General features: G+C 44.6%; 45 non-coding genes across 45 annotated transcripts; all 45 read right to left on the bottom strand.

The window, feature by feature from the left end:
• Positions 1-641: 641 nt before the first annotated feature.
• Positions 642-714, bottom strand: TRNAV-CAC (transfer RNA valine (anticodon CAC)). Its single transcript has one exon. It is a non-coding gene; the product is annotated as a tRNA-Val (tRNA).
• An 889-nt stretch (positions 715-1,603) lies between these two features.
• On the bottom strand, positions 1,604-1,676 carry TRNAV-CAC (transfer RNA valine (anticodon CAC)). The gene has a single exon. It is a non-coding gene; the product is annotated as a tRNA-Val (tRNA).
• Positions 1,677-1,819: 143 nt separating this feature from the next.
• TRNAV-AAC (transfer RNA valine (anticodon AAC)) lies at positions 1,820-1,892 on the bottom strand. The gene has a single exon. It is a non-coding gene; the product is annotated as a tRNA-Val (tRNA).
• An 885-nt stretch (positions 1,893-2,777) lies between these two features.
• On the bottom strand, positions 2,778-2,850 carry TRNAV-AAC (transfer RNA valine (anticodon AAC)). The gene has a single exon. It is a non-coding gene; the product is annotated as a tRNA-Val (tRNA).
• A 667-nt stretch (positions 2,851-3,517) lies between these two features.
• Positions 3,518-3,590, bottom strand: TRNAV-CAC (transfer RNA valine (anticodon CAC)). The gene has a single exon. It is a non-coding gene; the product is annotated as a tRNA-Val (tRNA).
• Positions 3,591-3,733: 143 nt separating this feature from the next.
• TRNAV-AAC (transfer RNA valine (anticodon AAC)) lies at positions 3,734-3,806 on the bottom strand. The gene has a single exon. It is a non-coding gene; the product is annotated as a tRNA-Val (tRNA).
• A 668-nt stretch (positions 3,807-4,474) lies between these two features.
• Positions 4,475-4,547, bottom strand: TRNAV-CAC (transfer RNA valine (anticodon CAC)). Its single transcript has one exon. It is a non-coding gene; the product is annotated as a tRNA-Val (tRNA).
• Positions 4,548-4,690: 143 nt separating this feature from the next.
• TRNAV-AAC (transfer RNA valine (anticodon AAC)) lies at positions 4,691-4,763 on the bottom strand. The gene has a single exon. It is a non-coding gene; the product is annotated as a tRNA-Val (tRNA).
• Positions 4,764-4,908: 145 nt separating this feature from the next.
• Positions 4,909-4,981, bottom strand: TRNAV-AAC (transfer RNA valine (anticodon AAC)). The gene has a single exon. It is a non-coding gene; the product is annotated as a tRNA-Val (tRNA).
• Positions 4,982-5,648: 667 nt separating this feature from the next.
• On the bottom strand, positions 5,649-5,721 carry TRNAV-CAC (transfer RNA valine (anticodon CAC)). The gene has a single exon. It is a non-coding gene; the product is annotated as a tRNA-Val (tRNA).
• A 637-nt stretch (positions 5,722-6,358) lies between these two features.
• Positions 6,359-6,431, bottom strand: TRNAV-CAC (transfer RNA valine (anticodon CAC)). The gene has a single exon. It is a non-coding gene; the product is annotated as a tRNA-Val (tRNA).
• Positions 6,432-6,576: 145 nt separating this feature from the next.
• TRNAV-AAC (transfer RNA valine (anticodon AAC)) lies at positions 6,577-6,649 on the bottom strand. The gene has a single exon. It is a non-coding gene; the product is annotated as a tRNA-Val (tRNA).
• A 145-nt stretch (positions 6,650-6,794) lies between these two features.
• TRNAV-AAC (transfer RNA valine (anticodon AAC)) lies at positions 6,795-6,867 on the bottom strand. The gene has a single exon. It is a non-coding gene; the product is annotated as a tRNA-Val (tRNA).
• A 145-nt stretch (positions 6,868-7,012) lies between these two features.
• Positions 7,013-7,085, bottom strand: TRNAV-AAC (transfer RNA valine (anticodon AAC)). The gene has a single exon. It is a non-coding gene; the product is annotated as a tRNA-Val (tRNA).
• Positions 7,086-7,752: 667 nt separating this feature from the next.
• On the bottom strand, positions 7,753-7,825 carry TRNAV-CAC (transfer RNA valine (anticodon CAC)). The gene has a single exon. It is a non-coding gene; the product is annotated as a tRNA-Val (tRNA).
• Positions 7,826-8,500: 675 nt separating this feature from the next.
• TRNAV-CAC (transfer RNA valine (anticodon CAC)) lies at positions 8,501-8,573 on the bottom strand. The gene has a single exon. It is a non-coding gene; the product is annotated as a tRNA-Val (tRNA).
• Positions 8,574-8,938: 365 nt separating this feature from the next.
• TRNAV-AAC (transfer RNA valine (anticodon AAC)) lies at positions 8,939-9,011 on the bottom strand. Its single transcript has one exon. It is a non-coding gene; the product is annotated as a tRNA-Val (tRNA).
• Positions 9,012-9,460: 449 nt separating this feature from the next.
• On the bottom strand, positions 9,461-9,533 carry TRNAV-CAC (transfer RNA valine (anticodon CAC)). Its single transcript has one exon. It is a non-coding gene; the product is annotated as a tRNA-Val (tRNA).
• A 145-nt stretch (positions 9,534-9,678) lies between these two features.
• On the bottom strand, positions 9,679-9,751 carry TRNAV-AAC (transfer RNA valine (anticodon AAC)). The gene has a single exon. It is a non-coding gene; the product is annotated as a tRNA-Val (tRNA).
• Positions 9,752-9,896: 145 nt separating this feature from the next.
• TRNAV-AAC (transfer RNA valine (anticodon AAC)) lies at positions 9,897-9,969 on the bottom strand. Its single transcript has one exon. It is a non-coding gene; the product is annotated as a tRNA-Val (tRNA).
• Positions 9,970-10,637: 668 nt separating this feature from the next.
• TRNAA-CGC (transfer RNA alanine (anticodon CGC)) lies at positions 10,638-10,710 on the bottom strand. The gene has a single exon. It is a non-coding gene; the product is annotated as a tRNA-Ala (tRNA).
• A 145-nt stretch (positions 10,711-10,855) lies between these two features.
• TRNAV-AAC (transfer RNA valine (anticodon AAC)) lies at positions 10,856-10,928 on the bottom strand. Its single transcript has one exon. It is a non-coding gene; the product is annotated as a tRNA-Val (tRNA).
• A 667-nt stretch (positions 10,929-11,595) lies between these two features.
• TRNAV-CAC (transfer RNA valine (anticodon CAC)) lies at positions 11,596-11,668 on the bottom strand. Its single transcript has one exon. It is a non-coding gene; the product is annotated as a tRNA-Val (tRNA).
• A 145-nt stretch (positions 11,669-11,813) lies between these two features.
• On the bottom strand, positions 11,814-11,886 carry TRNAV-AAC (transfer RNA valine (anticodon AAC)). The gene has a single exon. It is a non-coding gene; the product is annotated as a tRNA-Val (tRNA).
• Positions 11,887-12,557: 671 nt separating this feature from the next.
• Positions 12,558-12,630, bottom strand: TRNAV-CAC (transfer RNA valine (anticodon CAC)). The gene has a single exon. It is a non-coding gene; the product is annotated as a tRNA-Val (tRNA).
• A 143-nt stretch (positions 12,631-12,773) lies between these two features.
• Positions 12,774-12,846, bottom strand: TRNAV-AAC (transfer RNA valine (anticodon AAC)). Its single transcript has one exon. It is a non-coding gene; the product is annotated as a tRNA-Val (tRNA).
• A 145-nt stretch (positions 12,847-12,991) lies between these two features.
• Positions 12,992-13,065, bottom strand: TRNAV-AAC (transfer RNA valine (anticodon AAC)). Its single transcript has one exon. It is a non-coding gene; the product is annotated as a tRNA-Val (tRNA).
• Positions 13,066-13,513: 448 nt separating this feature from the next.
• On the bottom strand, positions 13,514-13,586 carry TRNAV-CAC (transfer RNA valine (anticodon CAC)). Its single transcript has one exon. It is a non-coding gene; the product is annotated as a tRNA-Val (tRNA).
• Positions 13,587-14,472: 886 nt separating this feature from the next.
• Positions 14,473-14,545, bottom strand: TRNAV-AAC (transfer RNA valine (anticodon AAC)). Its single transcript has one exon. It is a non-coding gene; the product is annotated as a tRNA-Val (tRNA).
• Positions 14,546-15,213: 668 nt separating this feature from the next.
• On the bottom strand, positions 15,214-15,286 carry TRNAV-CAC (transfer RNA valine (anticodon CAC)). The gene has a single exon. It is a non-coding gene; the product is annotated as a tRNA-Val (tRNA).
• Positions 15,287-16,171: 885 nt separating this feature from the next.
• Positions 16,172-16,244, bottom strand: TRNAV-CAC (transfer RNA valine (anticodon CAC)). Its single transcript has one exon. It is a non-coding gene; the product is annotated as a tRNA-Val (tRNA).
• A 145-nt stretch (positions 16,245-16,389) lies between these two features.
• TRNAV-AAC (transfer RNA valine (anticodon AAC)) lies at positions 16,390-16,462 on the bottom strand. Its single transcript has one exon. It is a non-coding gene; the product is annotated as a tRNA-Val (tRNA).
• A 145-nt stretch (positions 16,463-16,607) lies between these two features.
• On the bottom strand, positions 16,608-16,680 carry TRNAV-AAC (transfer RNA valine (anticodon AAC)). The gene has a single exon. It is a non-coding gene; the product is annotated as a tRNA-Val (tRNA).
• A 667-nt stretch (positions 16,681-17,347) lies between these two features.
• On the bottom strand, positions 17,348-17,420 carry TRNAV-CAC (transfer RNA valine (anticodon CAC)). The gene has a single exon. It is a non-coding gene; the product is annotated as a tRNA-Val (tRNA).
• A 145-nt stretch (positions 17,421-17,565) lies between these two features.
• TRNAV-AAC (transfer RNA valine (anticodon AAC)) lies at positions 17,566-17,638 on the bottom strand. Its single transcript has one exon. It is a non-coding gene; the product is annotated as a tRNA-Val (tRNA).
• A 668-nt stretch (positions 17,639-18,306) lies between these two features.
• Positions 18,307-18,379, bottom strand: TRNAV-CAC (transfer RNA valine (anticodon CAC)). Its single transcript has one exon. It is a non-coding gene; the product is annotated as a tRNA-Val (tRNA).
• A 143-nt stretch (positions 18,380-18,522) lies between these two features.
• TRNAV-AAC (transfer RNA valine (anticodon AAC)) lies at positions 18,523-18,595 on the bottom strand. Its single transcript has one exon. It is a non-coding gene; the product is annotated as a tRNA-Val (tRNA).
• A 1,094-nt stretch (positions 18,596-19,689) lies between these two features.
• On the bottom strand, positions 19,690-19,762 carry TRNAV-CAC (transfer RNA valine (anticodon CAC)). Its single transcript has one exon. It is a non-coding gene; the product is annotated as a tRNA-Val (tRNA).
• Positions 19,763-19,907: 145 nt separating this feature from the next.
• TRNAV-AAC (transfer RNA valine (anticodon AAC)) lies at positions 19,908-19,980 on the bottom strand. Its single transcript has one exon. It is a non-coding gene; the product is annotated as a tRNA-Val (tRNA).
• Positions 19,981-20,647: 667 nt separating this feature from the next.
• On the bottom strand, positions 20,648-20,720 carry TRNAV-CAC (transfer RNA valine (anticodon CAC)). Its single transcript has one exon. It is a non-coding gene; the product is annotated as a tRNA-Val (tRNA).
• A 145-nt stretch (positions 20,721-20,865) lies between these two features.
• TRNAV-AAC (transfer RNA valine (anticodon AAC)) lies at positions 20,866-20,938 on the bottom strand. The gene has a single exon. It is a non-coding gene; the product is annotated as a tRNA-Val (tRNA).
• A 668-nt stretch (positions 20,939-21,606) lies between these two features.
• Positions 21,607-21,679, bottom strand: TRNAV-CAC (transfer RNA valine (anticodon CAC)). The gene has a single exon. It is a non-coding gene; the product is annotated as a tRNA-Val (tRNA).
• A 143-nt stretch (positions 21,680-21,822) lies between these two features.
• TRNAV-AAC (transfer RNA valine (anticodon AAC)) lies at positions 21,823-21,895 on the bottom strand. Its single transcript has one exon. It is a non-coding gene; the product is annotated as a tRNA-Val (tRNA).
• Positions 21,896-22,989: 1,094 nt separating this feature from the next.
• TRNAV-CAC (transfer RNA valine (anticodon CAC)) lies at positions 22,990-23,062 on the bottom strand. The gene has a single exon. It is a non-coding gene; the product is annotated as a tRNA-Val (tRNA).
• A 145-nt stretch (positions 23,063-23,207) lies between these two features.
• On the bottom strand, positions 23,208-23,280 carry TRNAV-AAC (transfer RNA valine (anticodon AAC)). The gene has a single exon. It is a non-coding gene; the product is annotated as a tRNA-Val (tRNA).
• Between the last annotated feature and the right edge of the window lie 717 nt (positions 23,281-23,997).

The following is a 23,997-nucleotide window of genomic DNA, read 5'->3' as shown; positions in this document are numbered from 1 at the left end:
CTGCCCACCCTCTTTTGCTTTCCACATTCAGTCACAAGAATTAAAAGCGAATGGATGAAAATAATGGAGTGAAAGTGAACAGGTGTGGCCTTTGGTCTAAAAGCAAGAGGAAAGCCCATGTTTCTGCCCGGTTTCGAATCAGGGACCTTTCGCGTGTTAGGCGAACGTGATAGCCACTATACTACAGAAACCAGATGAAAACGCGCATGGCCGTCGTTGCAAGCAAAGGATGCCAGATTGACAAATAAAAACAAGGTTTCATCGTGCAATGGTCCGAAAGCCAAAAACATAGGGATGTTCCATGTTTCTGCTATCTATCGAACTGGGGACCTTGGGTGTGTGAGGCAAAGGTGATAAACACTACACCTCCAGAAACTTGCTCTTCATGGAACCTGCTAACAGTGCAAGATCCAAAATGATGAAAATGATGAAGTCAAATCGAACAGGTATGTCGCTTTGTCTAAAAAAATTAAGAGTCAGTCCCATATTTCTACCCGTGGACCTTCCGTTTGTTAGGTGAATGTGAACATTACAACACTATAGAAACTAGATGAAAGCTACCAGAACGGTGTAAGCAAACCACTCCTGCTTAAAAAAAAGAAAGTTTCCTCATGCAATAGTCGAAAACAACTGAAACTCCTTGTTTCTGCCCGGTTTCGAACCAGGGACCTTTCGCGTGTGAGGCGAACGTGATAACCACTACACTACAGAAACCTGGCTGTTGAGCCACCAACCACCCACCTGCCCACCCTCTTTCGCTTTCCACATTCAGTCACAAGAATTAAAAGCGAATGGATGAAAATAATGGAGTGAAAGTGAAAAGATGTGGTCTTTTGTCTAAAAGCAAGAAGAAAGCCCATGTTGCTGCCCGGTTTTGAACCGGGGACCTTTCGCGTGTTAGGCGAACGTCATAACCACTACACTACAGAAACCTGGCTGTTGAGCCACCAACCACCCACCCACCTGCACACCCTCTTTCGCTTTCCACATTCAGTCACAAGAATTAAAAGCGAATGGATGAAAATAATGGAGTGAAAGTGAACAGATGTGGCCTTTGGTCTAAAAGCAAGAGGAAAGCCCATGTTTCTGCCCGGTTTCGAATCAGGGACCTTTCGCGTGTTAGGCGAACGTGATAGCCACTACACTACAGAATCCAGATGAAAACTCGCATGGCCGTCGTTGCAAGCAAAGGATGCCAGAGTGACAAATAAAAACAAGGTTTCATCGTGCAATTGTCCGAAAGCCAAAAACATAGGGATGTTCCATGTTTCTGCTATCTATCGAACTGGGGACCTTGGGTGCGTGAGGCAAAGGTGATAAACACTACTCCTCCAGAAACTTGCTCTTCATGGAACCTGCTAACAGTGCAAGATCCAAAATGACGAAAATGATTAAGTCAAATCGAACAGGTATGTCGCTTTGTCTAAAAAAATTAAGAGTCAGTCCCATATTTCTACCCGTGGACCTTCCGTTTGTTAGGTGAATGTGAACATTACAACACTATAGAAACTAGATTAAAGCTACCAGAACGGTGTAAGCAAACCACTCCTGCTTAAAAAAAGAAAGTTTCCTCATGCAATAGTCAAAAACATCTGAAACTCCTTGTTTCTGCCCGGTTTCGAACCAGGAACCTTTCGCGTGTGAGGCGAACGTGATAACCACTACACTACAGAAACCTGGCTGTTGAGCCACCAACCACCCACCTGCCCACCCTTCTTCGCTTTCCACATTCAGTCAAGAATTAAAAGCGAATGGATGAAAATAATGAAGTGAAAGTGAAAAGATGTGGTCTTTTGTCTAAAAGCAAGAATAAAGCCCATGTTTCTGCCCGGTTTCGAACCGGGGACCTTTCGCGTGTTAGGCGAACGTGATAACCACTACACTACAGAAACCTGGCTGTTGAGCCACCAACCACCCACCTGCCCACCCTCTTTCGCTTTCCACATTCAGTCACAAGAATTAAAAGCGAATGGATGAAAATAATGGAGTGAAAGTGAACAGATGTGGCCTTTGGTCTAAAAGCAAGAGGAAAGCCCATGTTTCTGCCCGGTTTCGAATCAGGGACCTTTCGCGTGTTAGGCGAACGTGATAGCCACTACACTACAGAAACCAGATGAAAACTCGCATGGCCGTCGTTGCAAGCAAAGGATGCCAGATTGACAAATAAAAACAAGGTTTCATCGTGCAATGGTCCGAAAGCCAAAAACATAGGGATGTTCCATGTTTCTGCTATCTATCGAACTGGGGACCTTGGGTGTGTGAGTCAAAGGTGATAAACACTACACCTCCAGAAACTTGCTCTTCATGGAACCTGCTAACAGTGCAAGATCCAAAATGACGAAAATGATCAAGTCAAATCGAACAGGTATGTCGCTTTGTCTAAAAAAATTAAGAGTCAGTCCCATATTTCTACCCGTGGACCTTCCGTTTGTTAGGTGAATGTGAACATTACAACACTATAGAAACTAGATGAAAGCTACCAGAACGGTGTAAGCAAACCACTCCTGCTTAAAAAAAGAAAGTTTCCTCATGCAATAGTCAAAAACATCTGAAACTCCTTGTTTCTGCCCGGTTTCGAACCAGGGACCTTTCGCGTGTGTTGCGAACGTGATAACCAATACACTACAGAAACCTGGCTGTTGAACCACCAACCACCCACCTGCCCACCCTCTTTCGCTTTCCACATTCAGTTACAAGAATTAAAAGCGAATGGATGAAAATAATGGAGTGAAAGTGAACAGATGTGGCCTTTTGTCTAAAAGCAAGAAGAAAGCCCATGTTTCTGCCCGGTTTCGAACCGGGGACCTTTCGCGTGTTAGGCGAAAGTGATAACCACTACACTACAGAAACCTGGCTGTTGAGCTAACAACCACCCACCTGCCCACCCTCTTTTGCTTTCCACATTCAGTCACAAGAAATAAAAGTGAATGGATGAAAATAATGGAGTGAAAGTGAACAGGTGTGGCCTTTGGTCTAAAAGCAAGAGGAAAGCCCATGTTTCTGCCCGGTTTCAAACAAGGGACCTTTCGCGTGTTAGGCGAAAGTGATAACCACTACACTACAGAAACCAGATGAAAACTCGCATGGCTGTCGTTGCAAGCAAAGGATGCCAGATTGACAAATAAAAACAAGGTTTCATCGTGCAATGGTCCGAAAGCCAAAAACATAGGGATGTTCCATGTTTCTGCTATCTATCGAACTGGGGACCTTGGGTGTGTGAGGCAAAGGTGATAAACACTACACCTCCAGAAACTTGCTTTTCATGGAACCTGCTAACAGTGCAAGATCCAAAATGACGAAAATTATAAAGTCAAATCGAACAGGTATGTCGCTTTGTCTAAAAAAATTAAGAGTCAGTCCCATATTTCTACCCGTGGACCTTCCGTTTGTTAGGTGAATGTGATCATTACAACACTATAGAAACTAGATTAAAGCTACCAGAACAGTGTAAGCAAACCACTCCTGCTTAAAAAAAGAAAGTTTCCTCATGCAATAGTCAAAAACATCTGAAACTCCTTGTTTCTGCCTGGTTTCGAACCAGGGACCTTTCGCGTGTGAGGCGAACGTGATAACCACTACACCACAGAAACCTGGCTGTTGAGCCACCAACCACCCACCTGCCCACCCTTCTTCGCTTTGCACATTCAGTCAAGAATTAAAAGCGAATGGATGAAAATAATGGAGTGAAAGTGAAAAGATGTGGTCTTTTGTCTAAAAGCAAGAAGAAAGCCCATGTTTCTGCCCGGTTTCGAACCGGGGACCTTTCGCGTGTTAGGCGAACATGATAACCACTACACTACAGAAACCTGGCTGTTGAGCCAACAACCACCCACCTGCCCACCCTCTTTCGCTTTCCACATTCAGTCACAAGAATTAAAAGCGAATGGATGAAAATAATGGAGTGAAAGTGAACAGATGTGGCCTTTGGTCTAAAAGCAAGAGGAAAGCCCATGTTTGTGCCCGGCTTCGAACCGGGGACCTTTCGCGTGTTAGGCGAACGTGATAACCACTACACTACAGAAACCAGAAGAAAACTCGCATGGCCGTCGTTGCAAGCAAAGGATACCAGATTGACAAATGAAAACAAGGTTGCATCGTGCAATGGTCCGAAAGCCAAAAACATAGGGATGTTCCATGTTTCTGCTATCTATCGAACTGGGGACCTTGGGTGTGTGAGGCAAAGGTGATAAACACTACACCTCCAGAAACTTGCTCATCATGGAACCTGCTAACAGTGCAAGATCCAAAATGACGAAAATGATAAAGTCAAATCGAACAGGTATGTCGCTTTGTCTAAAAAAACTTAAGAGTCAGTCCCATATTTCTACCCGTGGACTTTCCGTTTGTTAGGTGAATGTGATCATTACAACACTATAGAAACTAGATTAAAGCTACCAGAACGGTGTAAGCAAACCACTCCTGCTTAATAAAAGAAAGTTTCCTCATGCAGTAGTCGAAAACATCTGAAACTCCTTGTTTCTGCCTGGTTTCGAACCAGGGACCTTTCGCGTGTGAGGCGAACGTGATAACCACTACACTACAGAAACCTGGCTGTTGAGCCACCAACCACCCACCTGCCCACCCTTCTTCGCTTTCCACATTCAGTCAAGAATTAAAAGCGAATGGATGAAAATAATGGAGTGAAAGTGAAAAGATGTGGTCTTTTGTCTAAAAGCAAGAAGAAAGCCCATGTTTCTGCCCGGTTTCGAACCGGGGACCTTTCGCGTGTTAGGCGAACGTGATAACCACTACACTACAGAAACCTGGCTGTTGAGCCACCAACCACCCACCTGCCCACCCTCTTTTGCTTTCCACATTCAGTAACAAGAATTAAAAGCGAATTAATAAAAATAATGGAGTGAAAGTGAACAGATGTGGCCTTTTGTCTAAAAGCAAGAAGAAAGCCCATGTTTCTGCCCGGTTTCGAACCGGGGACCTTTCGCGTGTTAGGCGAACGTGATAACCACTACACTACAGAAACCTGGCTGTTGAGCAAACAACCACCCACCTGCCCACCCTCTTTCGCTTTCCACATTCAGTCACAAGAATTAAAAGTGAATGGATGAAAATAATGGAGTGAAAGTGAACAGGTGTGGCCTTTGGTCTAAAAGCAAGAGGAAAGCCCATGTTTGTGCCCGGCTTCGAACCGGGAACCTTTCGCGTGTTAGGCAAACGTGATAACCACTACACTACAGAAACCAGATGAAAACTCGCATGGCCGTCGTTGCAAGCAAAGGATACCAGATTGACAAATGAAAACAAGGTTTCATCGTGCAATGGTCCAAAAGCCAAAAACATAGGGATGTTCCATGTTTCTGCTATCTATCGAACTGGGGACCTTGGGTGTGTGAGGCAAAGGTGATAAACACTACACCTCCAGAAACTTGTTTTTCATGGAACCTGCTAACAGTGCAAGATCCAAAATGACGAAAATGATAAAGTCAAATCGAACAGGTATGTCGTTTTGTCTAAAAAAATTAAGAGTCAGTCCCATATTTCTACCCGTGGACCTTCCGTTTGTTAGGTGAATGTGAACATTACAACACTATAGAAACTAGATGAAAGCTACCAGAACGGTGTAAGCAAACCACTCCTGCTTAAAAAAAGAAAGTTTCCTCATGCAATAGTCAAAAACATCTGAAACTCCTTGTTTCTGCCCGGTTTCGAACCAGGGACCTTTCGCGTGTGAGGCGAACGTGATAACCACTACACTACAGAAACCTGGCTGTTGAGCCACCAACCACCCACCAGCCCACCCTCTTTCGCTTTCCACATTCAGTTACAAGAATTAAAAGCGAATGGATGAAACCTGGCTGTTGAGCCAACAACCACCCACCTGCCCACCCTCTTTCGCTTTCCACATTCAGTCACAAGAATTAAAAGCGAATGGATGAAAATAATGGAGTGAAAGTGAACAGATGTGGCCTTTGGTCTAAAATCAAGAGAAAAGCCCATGTTTCTGCCCGGTTTCAAATCAGGGACCTTTCGCGTGTTAGGCGAACGTGATAGCCATGTTCCATGTTTCTGCTATCTATCGAACTGGGGACCTTGGGTGTGTGAGGCAAAGGTGATAAACACTACACCTCCAGAAACTTGCTCTTCATGGAACCTGCTAACAGTGCAAGATCCAAAATGATGAAAATGATGAAGTCAAATCGAACAGGTATGTCGCTTTGTCTAAAAAAATTAAGAGTCAGTCCCATATTTCTACCCGTGGACCTTCCGTTTGTTAGGTGAATGTGAACATTACAACACTATAGAAACTAGATGAAAGCTACCAGAACGGTGTAAGCAAACCACTCCTGCTTAAAAAAAAGAAAGTTTCCTCATGCAATAGTCGAAAACAACTGAAACTCCTTGTTTCTGCCCGGTTTCGAACCAGGGACCTTTCGCGTGTGAGGCGAACGTGATAACCACTACGCTACAGAAACCTGGCTGTTGAACCACCAACCACCCACCTGCCCACCCTCTTTCGCTTTCCACATTCAGTCACAAGAATTAAAAGCGAATGGATGAAAATAATGGAGTGAAAGTGAACAGATGTGGCCTTTTGTCTAAAAGCAAGCAGAAAGCCCATGTTTCTGCCCGGTATCGAACCAGAGACCTTTCGCGTGTTAGGCGAACGTGATAACCACTACACTACAGAAACATGGCTGTTGGGCTACCAACCACCCACCTGCCCACCCTCTTTTGCTTTCCACATTCAGTAACAAGAATTAAAAGCGAATGGATGAAAATAATGGAGTGAAAGTGAACAGATGTGGCCTTTTGTCTAAAAGCAAGAAGAAAGCCCATGTTTCTTCCCGGTTTCGAACCGGGGACCTTTCGCGTGTTAGGCGAACGTGATAACCACTACACTACAGAAACCTGGCTGTTGAGCCACCAACCACCCACCTGCCCACCCTCTTTTGCTTTCCACATTCAGTAACAAGAATTAAAAGCGAATGAATGAAAATAATGGAGTGAAAGTGAACAGATGTGGCCTTTTGTCTAAAAGCAAGAAGAAAGCCAATGTTTCTGCCCGGTTTCGAACCGGGGACCTTTCGCGTGTTAGGCGAACATGATAACCACTGCACTACAGAAACCTGGCTGTTGAGCTAACAACCACCCACCTGCCCACCCTCTTTCGCTTTCCACATTCAGTCACAAGAATTAAAAGTGAATGGATGAAAATAATGGAGTGAAAGTGAACAGATGTGGCCTTTGGTCTAAAAGCAAGAGGAAAGCCCATGTTTGTGCCCGGCTTCGAACTGGGGACCTTTCGCGTGTGAGGCGAACGTGATAGCCACTACACTACAGAAACCAGATGAAAACTCGCATGGCCGTCGTTGCAAGCAAAGGATACCAGATTGACAAATGAAAACAAGGTTTCATCGTGCAATGGTCCGAAAGCCAAAAACATAGGGATGTTCCATGTTTCTGCTATCTATCGAACTGGGGACCTTGGGTGTGTGAGGCAAAGGTGATAAACACTACACCTCCAGAAACTTGCTCTTCATGGAACCTGCTAACAGTGCAAGATCCAAAATGACGAAAACGATAAAGTCAAATCGAACAGGTATGTCGCTTTGTCTAAAACAATTAAGAGTCAGTCCCATATTTCTACCCGTGGACCTTCCGTTTGTTAGGTGAATGTGAACATTACAACACTATAGAAACTAGATGAAAGCTACCAGAACGGTGTAAGCAAACCACTCCTGCTTAAAAAAAGAAAGTTTCCTCATGCAATAGTCAAAAACATCTGAAACTCCTTGTTTCTGCCCGGTTTCGAACCAGGGACCTTTCGCGTGTGAGGCAAACGTGATAACCACTACACTACAGAAACCAGGCTAATGAGCCACCAACCACCCACCTGCCCACCTGCCCACCCTCTTTCGCTTTCCTCATTCAGTCACAAGAATTAAAAGCGAATGGATGAAAATAATGGAGTGAAAGTGAACAGGTATGGCCTTTGGTCTAAAAGCAAGAGGAAAGCCCATGTTTCTGCCCGGTTTCAAACAAGGGACCTTTCGCGTGTTAGGCGAACGTGATAACCACTACACTACAGAAACCAGATGAAAACTCGCATGGCCGTCGTTGCAAGCAAAGGATGCCAGATTGACAAATAAAAACAAGGTTGCATCGTGCAATGGTCCGAAAGCCAAAAACATAGGGATGTTCCATGTTTCAGCTATCTATCGAACTGGGGACCTTGGGTGTGTGAGGCAAAGGTGATAAACACTACACCTCCAGAAACTTGCTCTTCATGGAACCTGCTAACAGTGCAAGATCCAAAATGACGAAAATGATAAAGTCAAATCGAACAGGTATGTCGCTTTGTCTAAAAAAATTAAGAGTCAGTCCCATATTTCTACCCGTGGACCTTCCGTTTGTTAGGTGAATGTGATCATTACAACACTATAGAAACTAGATTAAAGCTACCAGAACGGTGTAAGCAAACCACTCCTGCTTAATAAAAGAAAGTTTCCTCATGCAGTAGTCGAAAACATCTGAAACTCCTTGTTTCTGCCTGGTTTCGAACCAGGGACCTTTCGCGTGTGAGGCGAACGTGATAACCACTACACTACAGAAATCTGGCTGTTGAGCCACCAACCACCCACCTGCCCACCCTTCTTCGCTTTCCACATTCAGTCAAGAATTAAAAGCGAATGGATGAAAATAATGGAGTGAAAGTGAACAGATGTGGCCTTTGGTCTAAAAGCAAGAAGAAAGCCCATGTTTCTGCCCGGTTTCGAACCGGGGACCTTTCGCGTGTTAGGCGAGCGTGATAACCACTTCATTACAGAAACCTGGCTGTTGAGCCACCAACCACCCACCCACCTGCCCACCCTCTTTTGCTTTCCACATTCAGTAACAATAATTAAAAGCGAATGGATGAAAATAATGGAGTGAAAGTGAACAGATGTGGCCTTTTGTCTAAAAGCAAGAAGAAAGCCCATGTTTCTGCCCGGTTTCGAACCGGGGACCTTTCGCGTGTTAGGCGAACGTGATAACTACTACACTACAGAAACCAGATGAAAACTCGCATGGCCGTCGTTGCAAGCAAAGGATACCAGATTGACAAATGTAAACAAGGTTTCATCGTGCAATGGTCCGAAAGCCAAAAACATAGGGATGTTCCATGTTTCTGCTATCTATCGAACTGGGGACCTTGGGTGTGTGAGGCAAAGGTGATAAACACTACACCTCCAGAAACTTGCTCTTCATGGAACCTGCTAACAGTGCAAGATCCAAAATTACGAAAATGATCAAGTCAAATCGAACAGGTATGTCGCTTTGTCTAAAAAAATTAAGAGTCAGTCCCATATTTCTACCCGTGGACCTTCCGTTTGTTAGGTGAATGTGAACATTACAACACTATAGAAACTAGATGAAAGCTACCAGAACGGTGTAAGCAAACCACTACTGCTTAAAAAAAGAAAGTTTCCTCATGCAATAGTCAAAAACATCTGAAACTCCTTGCTTCTGCCCGGTTTCGAACCAGGGACCTTTCGCGTGTGAGGCGAACGTGATAACCACTACACTACAGAAACCTGGCTGTTGAGCCAACAACCACCCACCTGCCCACCCTCTTTCGCTTTCCACATTCAGTCACAAGAATTAAAAGCGAATGGATGAAAATAATGGAGTGAAAGTGAACAGATGTGGCCTTTTGTCTAAAAGCAAGAAGAAAGCCCATGTTTCTGCCCGGTTTCGAACCGGGGACCTTTCGCGAGTTAGGCGAACGTGATAACCACTACACTACAGAAACCAGGCTGTTGAGCCAACAACCACCCACCTGCCCACCCTCTTTCGCTTTCCACATTCAGTCACAAGAATTAAAAGCGAATGGATGAAAATAATGGAGTGAAAGTGAACAGATGTGGCCTTTTGTCTAAAAGCAAGAAGAAAGCCCATGTTTCTGCCCGGTTTCGAACCGGGGACCTTTCGCGTGTTAGGCGAACGTGATAACCACTACACTACAGAAACCTGGCTGTTGAGCCAACAACCACCCACCTGCCCATCCTCTTTCGCTTTCCACATTCAGTCACAAGAATTAAAAGCGAATGGATGAAAATAATGGAGTGAAAGTGAACAGATGTGGCCTTTGGTCTAAAATCAAGAGGAAAGCCCATGTTTCTGCCCGGTTTCGAATCAGGGACCTTTCGCGTGTTAGGCGAACGTGATAGCCACTACACTACAGAAACCAGATGAAAACTCGCATGGCCGTCGTTGCAAGCAAAGGATGCCAGATTGACAAATAAAAACAAGGTTTCATCGTGCAATGGTCCGAAAGCCAAAAACATAGGGATGTTCCATGTTTCTGCTATCTATCGAACTGGGGACCTTGGGTGTGTGAGGCAAAGGTGATAAACACTACACCTCCAGAAACTTGCTCATCATGGAACCTGCTAACAGTGCAAGATCCAAAATGACGAAAATGATAAAGTCAAATCAAACAGGTATGTCGCTTTGTCTAAAAAAATTAAGAGTCAGTCCCATATTTCTAGCCGTGGACCTTCCGTTTGTTAGGTGAATGTGAACATTACAACACTATAGAAACTAGATGAAAGCTACCAGAACGGTGTAAGCAAACCACTCCTGCTTAAAAAAAAGAAAGTTTCCTCATGCAATAGTCAAAAACATCTGAAACTCCTTGTTTCTGCCCGGTTTCGAACCAGGGACCTTTCGCGTGCGAGGCGAACGTGATAACCACTACACTACAGAAACCTGCCTGTTGAGCCTCCAACCACCCACCTGCCCACCCTCTTTCGCTTTCCACATTCAGTTACAAGAATTAAAAGCGAATGGATGAAAATAATGGAGCGAAAGTGAACAGATGTGGCCTTTTGTCTAAAAGCAAGAAGAAAGCCCATGTTTCTGCCCGGTTTCGAACCAGGGACCTTTCGCGTGTTAGGCGAACGTGATAACCACTACACTACAGAAACCTGGCTGTTGAGCTAACAACCACCCACCTGCCCACGCTCTTTTGCTTTCCACATTCAGTCACAAGAATTAAAAGCGAATGGATGAAAATAATGGAGTGAAAGTGAACAGATGTGGCCTTTGGTCTAAAAGCAAGAGGAAAGCCCATGTTTGTGCCCGGCTTCGAACCGGGGACCTTTCGCGTGTTAGGCGAACGTGATAGCCACTACACTACAGAAACCAGATGAAAACTCGCATGGCCGTCGTTGCAAGCAAAGGATACCAAATTGACAAATGAAAACAAGGTTTCATCGTGCAATGGTCCGAAAGCCAAAAACATAGGGATGTTCCATGTTTCTGCTATCTATCGAACTGGGGACCTTGGGTGTGTGAGGCAAAGGTGATAAACACTACACCTCCAGAAACTTGCTCTTCATGGAACCTGCTAACAGTGCAAGATCCAAAATGACGAAAACGATAAAGTCAAATCGAACAGGTATGTCGCTTTGTCTAAAAAAATTAAGAGTCAGTCCCATATTTCTACCCGTGGACCTTCCGTTTGTTAGGTGAATGTGAACATTACAACACTATAGAAACTAGATGAAAGCTACCAGAACGGTGTAAGAAAACCACTCCTGCTTAAAAAAAGAAAGTTTCCTTATGCAATAGTCAAAAACATCTGAAACTCCTTGTTTCTGCCCGGTTTCGAGCCAGGGACCTTTCGCGTGTGAGGCGAACGTGATAACCACTACACTACAGAAACATGGCTGTTGAGCCACCAACCACCCACCTGCCCACCCTCTTTTGCTTTCCACATCCAGTAACAAGAACTAAAAGCGAATGGATGAAAATAATGGAGTGAAAGTGAACAGATGTGGCCTTTTGTCTAAAAGCAATAAGAAAGCTCATGTTTCTGCCCAGTTTCGAACCGGGGACCTTTCGCGTGTTAGGCGAACGTGATAACCACTACACTACAGAAACCTGGCTGTTGATCCACCAACCACCCACCCACCTGCACACCCTCTTTCGCTTTCCACATTCAGTCACAAGAATTAAAAGCGAATGGATGAAAATAATGGAGTGAAAGTGAACAGATGTGGCCTTTGGTCTAAAAGCAAAAGGAAAGCCCATGTTTCTGCCCGGTTTCCAATCAGGGACCTTTCGCGTGTTAGGCGAACGTGATAGCCACTACACTACAGAAACCAGATGAAAACTCGCATGGCCGTCGTTGCAAGCAAAGGATACCAGATTGACAAATAAGAACAAGGTTTCATCGTGCAATGGTCCGAAAGCCAAAAACATAGGGATGTTCCATGTTTCTGCTATCTATCGAACTGGGGACCTTGGGTGTGTGAGGCAAAGGTGATAAACACTACACCTCCAGAAACTTGCTCTTCATGGAATCTGCTAACAGTGCAAGATCCAAAATGACGAAAATGATAAAGTCAAATCGAACAGGTATGTCGCTTTGTCTAAAAAAATTAAGAGTCAGTCCCATATTTCTACCCGTGGACCTTCCGTTTGTTAGGTGAATGTGATCATTACAACACTATAGAAACTAGATTAAAGCTACCAGAACGGTGTAAGCAAACCACTCCTGCTTAAAAAAAGAAAGTTTCCTCATGCAATAGTCAAAAACATCTGAAACTCCTTGTTTCTGCCTGGTTTCGAACCAGGGACCTTTCGCGTGTGAGGCGAATGTGATAACCACTACACTACAGAAACCTGGCTGTTGAGCCACCAACCACCCACCTGCTCACCCTCCTTCGCTTTCCACATTCAGTCAAGAATTAAAAGCGAATGGATGAAAATAATGGAGTGAAAGTGAAAAGATGTGGTCTTTTGTCTAAAAGCAAGAAGAAAGCCCATGTTTCTGCCCGGTTTCGAACCGGGGACCTTTCGCGTGTTAGGCGAACGTGATAACCACTACACTACAGAAACCTGGCTGTTGAGCCACCAACCACCCACCTGCCCACTCTCTTTCGCTTTCCACATTCAGTCACAAGAATTAAAAGCGAATGGATGAAAATAATGGAGTGAAAGTGAACAGATGTGGCCTTTTGTCTAAAAGCAAGAAGAAAGCCCATGATTCTGCCCGGTTTCGAACCGGGGACCTTTCGCGTGTTAGGCGAACGTGATAACCACTACACTACAGAAACCAGATGAAAACTCGCATGGCCGTCGTTGCAAGCAAAGGATGCCAGATTGACAAATAAAAACAAGGTTTCATCGTGCAATGGTCCGAAAGCCAAAAACATAGGAATGTTCCATGTTTCTGCTATCTATCGAACTGGGGACCTTGGGTGTGTGAGGCAAAGGTGATAAACACTACACCTCCAGAAACTTGCTCTTCATGGAACCTGCTAACAGTGCAAGATCCAAAATGACGAAAATGATAAAGTCAAATCGAACAGGTATGTCGCTTTGTCTAAATAAATTAAGAGTCAGTCCCATATTTCTACCCGTGGACCTTCCGTTTGTTAGGTGAATGTGATCATTACAACACTATAGAAACTAGATTAAAGCTACCAGAACGGTGTAAGCAAACCACTCCTGCTTAAAAAAAGAAAGTTTCCTCATGCAATAGTCAAAAACATCTGAAACTCCTTGTTTCTGCCTGGTTTCGAACCAGGGACCTTTCGCGTGTGAGGCGAACGTGATAACCACTACTCTACAGAAACCTGGCTGTTGAGCCACCAACCACCCACCTGCCCACCCTCTTTCGCTTTCCACATTCAGTCACAAGAATTAAAAGCGAATGGATGAAAATAATGGAGTGAAAGTGAACAGGTGTGGCCTTTGGTCTAAAAGCAAGAGGAAAGCCCATGTTTCTGCCCGGTTTCGAATCAGGGACCTTTCGCGTGTTAGGCGAACGTGATAGCCACTACACTACAGAAACCAGATGAAAACTCGCATGGCCGTCGTTGCAAGCAAAGGATGCCAGATTGACAAATAAAAACAAGGTTTCATCGTGCAATGGTCCGAAAGCCAAAAACATAGGGATGTTCCATGTTTCTGCTATCTATCGAACTGGGGACCTTGGGTGTGTGAGGCAAAGGTGATAAACACTACACCTCCAGAAACTTGCTCTTCATGGAACCTGCTAACAGTGCAAGATCCAAAATGATGAAAATGATAAAGTCAAATCGAACAGGTATGTCGCTTTGTCTAAAAAAATTAAGAGTCAGTCCCATATTTCTACCCGTGGACCTTCCGTTTGTTAGGTGAATGTGAACATTACAACACTATAGAAACTAGATGAAAGCTACCAGAACGGTGTAAGCAAACCACTCCTGCTTAAAAAAAAGAAAGTTTCCTCATGCAATAGTCGAAAACATCTGAATCTCCTTGTTTCTGCCCGGTTTCGAACCAGGGACCTTTCGCGTGTTAGGCGAGCTTGATAACCACTACACTACAGAAACATGGCTGTTGAGCCACCAACCACCCACCTGCCCACCCTCTTTTGCTTTCCACATTCAGTAACAAGAATTAAAAGCGAATGGATGAAAATAATGGAGTGAAAGTGAACAGATGTGGCCTTTTGTCTAAAAGCAAGAAGAAAGCCCATGTTTCTGCCCGGTTTCGAACCGGAGACCTTTCGCGTGTTAGGCGAACGTGATAACCACTACACTACAGAAACCTGGCTGTTGAGCCAACAACCACCCACCTGCCCACCCTCTTTCGCTTTCCACATTCAGTCACAAGAATTAAAAGCGAATGGATGAAAATAATGGAGTGAAAGTGAACAGGTGTGGCCTTTGGTCTAAAAGCAAGAGGAAAGCCCATGTTTCTGCCCGGTTTCAAACAAGGGACCTTTCGCGTGTTAGGCGAACGTGAGAACCACTACACTACAGAAACCAGATGAAAACTCGCATGGCCGTCGTTGCAAGCAAAGGATGCCAGATTGACAAATGAAAACAAGGTTTCATCGTGCAATGGTCCGAAAGCCAAAAACATAGGGATGTTCCATGTTTCTGCTATCTATCGAACTGGTGACCTTGGGTGTGTGAGGCAAAGGTGATAAACACTACACCTCCAGAAACTTGCTCTTCATGGAACCTGCTAACAGTGCAAGATCCAAAATGACAAAAATGATAAAGTCAAATCGAACAGGTATGTCGCTTTGTTTAAAAAAATTTAAGAGTCAGTCCCATATTTCTACCCGTGGACCTTCCGTTTGTTAGGTGAATGTGATCATTACAACACTATAGAAACTAGATGAAAGCTACCAGAACGGTGTAAGCAAACCACTCCTGCTTAAAAAAAGAAAGTTTCCTCATGCAATAGTCAAAAACATCTGAAACTCCTTGTTTCTGCCTGGTTTCGAACCAGGGACCTTTCGCGTGTGAGACGAACGTGATAACCACTACACTACAGAAACCTGGCTGTTGAGCCACCATCCACCCACCTGCCCACCCTTCTTCGCTTTCCACATTCAGTCAAGAATTAAAAGCGAATGGATGAAAATAATGGAGTGAAAGTGAAAAGATGTGGTCTTTTGTCTAAAAGCAAGAAGAAAGCCCATGTTTCTGCCCGGTTTCGAATCGGGGACCTTAAGCATGTTAGGCGAACGTGATAACCACTACACTACAGAAACCTGGCTGTTGAGCCACCAACCACCCACCTGCCCACCCTCTTTCGCTTTCCACATTCAGTCACAAGAATTAAAAGCGAATGGATGAAAATAATGGAGTGAAAGTGAACAGATGTGGCCTTTGGTCTAAAAGCAAGAGGAAAGCCCATGTTTCTGCCCGGTTTCGAATCAGGGACCTTTCGCGTGTTAGGCGAACGTGATAGCCACTACACTACAGAAACCAGATGAAAACTCGCATGGCCGTCGTTGCAAGCAAAGGATGCCAGATTGACAAATAAAAACAAGGTTTCATCGTGCAATGGTCCGAAAGCCAAAAACATAGGGATGTTCCATGTTTCTGCTATCTATCGAACTGGGGACCTTGGGTGTGTGAGGCAAAGGTGATAAACACTACACCTCCAGAAACTTGCTCTTCATGGAACCTGCTAACAGTGCAAGATCCAAAATGATGAAAATGATGAAGTCAAATCGAACAGGTATGTCGCTTTGTCTAAAAAAATTAAGAGTCAGTCCCATATTTCTACCCGTGGACCTTCCGTTTGTTAGGTGAATGTGAACATTACAACACTATAGAAACTAGATGAAAGCTACCAGAACGGTGTAAGCAAACCACTCCTGCTTAAAAAAAAAGAAAGTTTCCTCATGCAATAGTCGAAAACAACTGAAACTCCTTGTTTCTGCCGGGTTTCGAACCAGGGACCTTTCACGTGTGAGGCGAACGTGATAACCACTACACTACAGAAACCTGGCTGTTGAGCCACCAACCACCCACCTGCCCACCCTCTTTCGCTTTCCACATTCAGTCACAAGAATTAAAAGCGAATGGATGAAAATAATGGAGTGAAAGTGAACAGATGTGGCCTTTGGTCTAAAAGCAAGAAGAAAGCCCATGTTTCTGCCCGGTATCGAACCAGAGACCTTTCGCGTGTTAGGCGAACGTGATAACCACTACACTACAGAAACCTGGCTGTTGAGCCACCAACCACCCACCTGCCCACCCTCTTTTGCTTTCCACATTCAGTAACAAGAATTAAAAGCGAATGAATGAAAATAATGGAGTGAAAGTGAACAGATGTGGCCTTTTGTCTAAAAGCAAGAAGAAAGCCCATGTTTCTGCCCGGTTTCGAACCGGGGACCTTTCGCGTGTTAGGCGAACGTGATAACCACTACACTACAGAAACCTGGCTGTTGAGCTAACAACCACCCACCTGCCCACCCTCTTTCGCTTTCCACATTCAGTCACAAGAATTAAAAGTGAATGGATGAAAATAATGGAGTGAAAGTGAACAGGTGTGGCCTTTGGTCTAAAAGCAAGAGGAAAGCCCATGTTTGTGCCCGGCTTCGAACCGGGGACCTTTCGCGTGTTAGGCGAACGTGATAGCCACTACACTACAGAAACCAGATGAAAACTCGCATGGCCGTCGTTGCAAGCAAAGGATACCAGATTGACAAATGAAAACAAGGTTTCATCGTGCAATGGTCCGAAAGCCAAAAACATAGGGATGTTCCATGTTTCTGCTATCTATCGAACTGGGGACCTTGGGTGTGTGAGGCAAAGGTGATAAACACTACACCTCCAGAAACTTGCTCTTCATGGAACCTGCTAACAGTGCAAGATCCAAAATGACGAAAACGATAAAGTCAAATCGAACAGGTATGTCGCTTTGTCTAAAAAAATTAAGAGTCAGTCCCATATTTCTACCCGTGGACCTTCCGTTTGTTAGGTGAATGTGAACATTACAACACTATAGAAACTAGATGAAAGCTACCAGAACGGTGTAAGCAAACCACTCCTGCTTAAAAAAAGAAAGTTTCCTCATGCAATAGTCAAAAACATCTGAAACTCCTTGTTTGTGCCCGGTTTCGAACCAGGGCCCTTTCGCGTGTGAGGCGAACGTGATAACCACTACACTACAGAAACATGGCTGTTGAGCCACCAACCACCCACCTGCCCACCCTCTTTTGCTTTCCACATTCAGTAACAAGAATTAAAAGCGAATGGATGAAAATAATGGAGTGAAAGTGAACAGATGTGGCCTTTTGTCTAAAAGCAAGAAGAAAGCCCATGTTTCTGCCCGGTTTCGAACCGGAGACCTTTCGCGTGTTAGGCGAACATGATAACCACTACACTACAGAAACCTGGCTGTTGAGCCAACAACCACCCACCTGCCCACCCTCTTTCGCTTTCCACATTCAGTCACAAGAATTAAAAGCGAATGGATGAAAATAATGGAGTGAAAGTGAACAGGTGTGGCCTTTGGTCTAAAAGCAAGAGGAAAGCCCATGTTTCTGCCCGGTTTCAAACAAGGGACCTTTCGCGTGTTAGGCGAACGTGATAACCACTACACTACAGAAACCAGATGAAAACTCGAATGGCCGTCGTTGCAAGCAAAGGATGCCAGATTGACAAATGAAAACAAGGTTTCATCGTGCAATGGTCCGAAAGCCAAAAACATAGGGATGTTCCATGTTTCTGCTATCTATCGAACTGGTGACCTTGGGTGTGTGAGGCAAAGGTGATAAACACTACACCTCCAGAAACTTGCTCTTCATGGAACCTGCTAACAGTGCAAGATCCAAAATGACAAAAATGATAAAGTCAAATCGAACAGGTATGTCGCTTTGTTTAAAAAAATTTAAGAGTCAGTCCCATATTTCTACCCGTGGACCTTCCGTTTGTTAGGTGAATGTGATCATTACAACACTATAGAAACTAGATGAAAGCTACCAGAACGGTGTAAGCAAACCACTCCTGCTTAAAAAAAGAAAGTTTCCTCATGCAATAGTCAAAAACATCTGAAACTCCTTGTTTCTGCCTGGTTTCGAACCAGGGACCTTTCGTGTGTGAGGCGAACGTGATAACCACTACACTACAGAAACCTGGCTGTTGAGCCACCAACCACCCACCTGCCCACCCTTCTTCGCTTTCCACATTCAGTCAAGAATTAAAAGCGAATGGATGAAAATAATGGAGTGAAAGTGAAAAGATGTGGTCTTTTGTCTAAAAGCAAGAAGAAAGCCCATGTTTCTGCCCGGTTTCGAACCGGGGACCTTTCGCGTGTTAGGCGAACGTGATAACCACTACACTACAGAAACCTGGCTGTTGAGCCACCAACCACCCACCTGCCCACCCTCTTTTGCTTTCCACATTCAGTAACAAGAATTAAAAGCGAATTAATGAAAATAATGGAGTGAAAGTGAAAAGATGTGGCCTTTTGTCTAAAAGCAAGAAGAAAGCCCATGTTTCTGCCCGGTGACCTTTCGCGTGTTAGGCAAACGTGATAACCACTACACTACAGAAACCTGGCTGTTCAGCTAACAACCACCCACCTGCCCACCCTCTTTTGCTTTCCACATTCAGTCACAAGAAATAAAAGTGAATGGATGAAAATAATGGAGTGAAAGTGAACAGGTGTGGCCTTTGGTCTAAAAGCAAGAGGAAAGCCCATGTTTCTGCCCGGTTTCGAATCGGGGACCTTAAGCGTGTTAGGCGAACGTGATAACCACTACACTACAGAAACCTGGCTGTAGAGCCAACAACCACCCACCTGCCCACCCTCTTTTGCTTTCCACATTCAGTCACAAGAATTAAAAGCGAATGGATGAAAATAATGGAGTGAAAGTGAACAGGTGTGGCCTTTGGTCTAAAAGCAAGAGGAAAGCCCATGTTTCTGCCCGGTTTCGAATCAGGGACCTTTCGCGTGTTAGGCGAACGTGATAGCCACTATACTACAGAAACCAGATGAAAACGCGCATGGCCGTCGTTGCAAGCAAAGGATGCCAGATTGACAAATAAAAACAAGGTTTCATCGTGCAATGGTCCGAAAGCCAAAAACATAGGGATGTTCCATGTTTCTGCTATCTATCGAACTGGGGACCTTGGGTGTGTGAGGCAAAGGTGATAAACACTACACCTCCAGAAACTTGCTCTTCATGGAACCTGCTAACAGTGCAAGATCCAAAATGATGAAAATGATGAAGTCAAATCGAACAGGTATGTCGCTTTGTCTAAAAAAATTAAGAGTCAGTCCCATATTTCTACCCGTGGACCTTCCGTTTGTTAGGTGAATGTGAACATTACAACACTATAGAAACTAGATGAAAGCTACCAGAACGGTGTAAGCAAACCACTCCTGCTTAAAAAAAAAGAAAGTTTCCTCATGCAATAGTCGAAAACAACTGAAACTCCTTGTTTCTGCCCGGTTTCGAACCAGGGACCTTTCGCGTGTGAGGCGAACGTGATAACCACTACACTACAGAAACCTGGCTGTTGAGCCACCAACCACCCACCTGCCCACCCTCTTTCGCTTTCCACATTCAGTCACAAGAATTAAAAGCGAATGGATGAAAATAATGGAGTGAAAGTGAACAGGTGTGGCCTTTGGTCTAAAAGCAAGAAGAAAGCCCATGTTTCTGCCCGGTATCGAACCAGAGACCTTTCGCGTGTTAGGCGAACGTGATAACCACTACACTACAGAAACATGGCTGTTGAGCTACCAACCACCCACCTGCCCACCCTCTTTTGCTTTCCACATTCAGTAACAAGAATTAAAAGCGAATGAATGAAAATAATGGAGTGAAAGTGAACAGGTGTGGCCTTTGGTCTAAAAGCAAGAGGAAAGCCCATGTTTGTGCCCGGCTTCGAACCGGGGACCTTTCGCGTGTTAGGCGAACGTGATAGCCACTACACTACAGAAACCAGATGAAAACTCGCATGGCCGTCGTTGCAAGCAAAGGATACCAGATTGACAAATGAAAACAAGGTTTCATCGTGCAATGGTCCGAAAGCCAAAAACATAGGGATGTTCCATGTTTCTGCTATCTATCGAACTGGGGACCTTGGGTGTGTGAGGCAAAGGTGATAAACACTACACCTCCAGAAACTTGCTCTTCATGGAACCTGCTAACAGTGCAAGATCCAAAATGACGAAAACGATAAAGTCAAATCGAACAGGTATGTCGCTTTGTCTAAAAAAATTAAGAGTCAGTCCCATATTTCTACCCGTGGACCTTCCGTTTGTTAGGTGAATGTGAACATTACAACACTATAGAAACTAGATGAAAGCTACCAGAACGGTGTAAGCAAACCACTCCTGCTTAAAAAAAGAAAGTTTCCTCATGCAATAGTCAAAAACATCTGAAACTCCTTGTTTGTGCCCGGTTTCGAACCAGGGCCCTTTCGCGTGTGAGGCGAACGTGATAACCACTACACTACAGAAACATGGCTGTTGAGCCACCAACCACCCACCTGCCCACCCTCTTTTGCTTTCCACATTCAGTAACAAGAATTAAAAGCGAATGGATGAAAATAATGGAGTGAAAGTGAACAGATGTGGCCTTTTGTCTAAAAGCAAGAAGAAAGCCCATGTTTCTGCCCGGTTTCGAACCGGAGACCTTTCGCGTGTTAGGCGAACATGATAACCACTACACTACAGAAACCTGGCTGTTGAGCCAACAACCACCCACCTGCCCACCCTCTTTCGCTTTCCACATTCAGTCACAAGAATTAAAAGCGAATGGATGAAAATAATGGAGTGAAAGTGAACAGGTGTGGCCTTTGGTCTAAAAGCAAGAGGAAAGCCCATGTTTCTGCCCGGTTTCAAACAAGGGACCTTTCGCGTGTTAGGCGAACGTGATAACCACTACACTACAGAAACCAGATGAAAACTCGAATGGCCGTCGTTGCAAGCAAAGGATGCCAGATTGACAAATGAAAACAAGGTTTCATCGTGCAATGGTCCGAAAGCCAAAAACATAGGGATGTTCCATGTTTCTGCTATCTATCGAACTGGTGACCTTGGGTGTGTGAGGCAAAGGTGATAAACACTACACCTCCAGAAACTTGCTCTTCATGGAACCTGCTAACAGTGCAAGATCCAAAATGACAAAAATGATAAAGTCAAATCGAACAGGTATGTCGCTTTGTTTAAAAAAATTTAAGAGTCAGTCCCATATTTCTACCCGTGGACCTTCCGTTTGTTAGGTGAATGTGATCATTACAACACTATAGAAACTAGATGAAAGCTACCAGAACGGTGTAAGCAAACCACTCCTGCTTAAAAAAAGAAAGTTTCCTCATGCAATAGTCAAAAACATCTGAAACTCCTTGTTTCTGCCTGGTTTCGAACCAGGGACCTTTCGTGTGTGAGGCGAACGTGATAACCACTACACTACAGAAACCTGGCTGTTGAGCCACCAACCACCCACCTGCCCACCCTTCTTCGCTTTCCACATTCAGTCAAGAATTAAAAGCGAATGGATGAAAATAATGGAGTGAAAGTGAAAAGATGTGGTCTTTTGTCTAAAAGCAAGAAGAAAGCCCATGTTTCTGCCCGGTTTCGAACCGGGGACCTTTCGCGTGTTAGGCGAACGTGATAACCACTACACTACAGAAACCTGGCTGTTGAGCCACCAACCACCCACCTGCCCACCCTCTTTTGCTTTCCACATTCAGTAACAAGAATTAAAAGCGAATTAATGAAAATAATGGAGTGAAAGTGAAAAGATGTGGCCTTTTGTCTAAAAGCAAGAAGAAAGCCCATGTTTCTGCCCGGTGACCTTTCGCGTGTTAGGCAAACGTGATAACCACTACACTACAGAAACCTGGCTGTTCAGCTAACAACCACCCACCTGCCCACCCTCTTTTGCTTTCCACATTCAGTCACAAGAAATAAAAGTGAATGGATGAAAATAATGGAGTGAAAGTGAACAGGTGTGGCCTTTGGTCTAAAAGCAAGAGGAAAGCCCATGTTTCTGCCCGGTTTCGAATCGGGGACCTTAAGCGTGTTAGGCGAACGTGATAACCACTACACTACAGAAACCTGGCTGTAGAGCCAACAACCACCCACCTGCCCACCCTCTTTTGCTTTCCACATTCAGTCACAAGAATTAAAAGCGAATGGATGAAAATAATGGAGTGAAAGTGAACAGGTGTGGCCTTTGGTCTAAAAGCAAGAGGAAAGCCCATGTTTCTGCCCGGTTTCGAATCAGGGACCTTTCGCGTGTTAGGCGAACGTGATAGCCACTATACTACAGAAACCAGATGAAAACGCGCATGGCCGTCGTTGCAAGCAAAGGATGCCAGATTGACAAATAAAAACAAGGTTTCATCGTGCAATGGTCCGAAAGCCAAAAACATAGGGATGTTCCATGTTTCTGCTATCTATCGAACTGGGGACCTTGGGTGTGTGAGGCAAAGGTGATAAACACTACACCTCCAGAAACTTGCTCTTCATGGAACCTGCTAACAGTGCAAGATCCAAAATGATGAAAATGATGAAGTCAAATCGAACAGGTATGTCGCTTTGTCTAAAAAAATTAAGAGTCAGTCCCATATTTCTACCCGTGGACCTTCCGTTTGTTAGGTGAATGTGAACATTACAACACTATAGAAACTAGATGAAAGCTACCAGAACGGTGTAAGCAAACCACTCCTGCTTAAAAAAAAAGAAAGTTTCCTCATGCAATAGTCGAAAACAACTGAAACTCCTTGTTTCTGCCCGGTTTCGAACCAGGGACCTTTCGCGTGTGAGGCGAACGTGATAACCACTACACTACAGAAACCTGGCTGTTGAGCCACCAACCACCCACCTGCCCACCCTCTTTCGCTTTCCACATTCAGTCACAAGAATTAAAAGCGAATGGATGAAAATAATGGAGTGAAAGTGAACAGGTGTGGCCTTTGGTCTAAAAGCAAGAAGAAAGCCCATGTTTCTGCCCGGTATCGAACCAGAGACCTTTCGCGTGTTAGGCGAACGTGATAACCACTACACTACAGAAACATGGCTGTTGAGCTACCAACCACCCACCTGCCCACCCTCTTTTGCTTTCCACATTCAGTAACAAGAATTAAAAGCGAATGAATGAAAATAATGGAGTGAAAGTGAACAGATGTGGCCTTTTGTCTAAAAGCAAGAAGAAAGCCCATGTTTCTGTCCGGTTTCGAACCGGGGACCTTTCGCGTGTTAGGCGAACGTGATAACCACTGCACTACAGAAACCTGGCTGTTGAGCTAACAACCACCCACCTGCCCACCCTCTTTCGCTTTCCACATTCAGTAACAAGAATTAAAAGCGAATGGATGAAAATAATGGAGTGAAAGTGAACAGATGTGGCCTTTTGTCTAAAAGCAAGAAGAAAGCCCATGTTTCTGGCCAGTTTTGAACCGGGGACCTTTCGCGTGTTAGGCGAACGTGATAACCACTACACTACAGAAACCTGGCTGTTGAGCCAGCAACCACCCACCTGCCCACCCTCTTTCGCTTTCCACATTCAGTCACAAGAATTAAAAGTGAATGGATGAAAATAATGGAGTGAAAGTGAACAGGTGTGGCCTTTGGTCTAAAAGCAAGAGGAAAGCCCATGTTTGTGCCCGGCTTCGAACCGGGGACCTTTCGCGTGTTAGGCAAACATGATAACCACTACACTACAGCAACCAGATAAAAACTTGCATGGCCGTCGTTGCAAGCAAAGGATACCAGATTGACAAATGAAAACAA

This window comes from Hyla sarda, chromosome 3 (genome assembly GCF_029499605.1).
Source record: "Hyla sarda isolate aHylSar1 chromosome 3, aHylSar1.hap1, whole genome shotgun sequence".
NCBI lineage: Eukaryota > Metazoa > Chordata > Amphibia > Anura > Hylidae > Hyla > Hyla sarda.
Note: the sequence above shows the minus strand (reverse complement) of the source record. Positions and strands in the feature narration are given on the sequence as shown.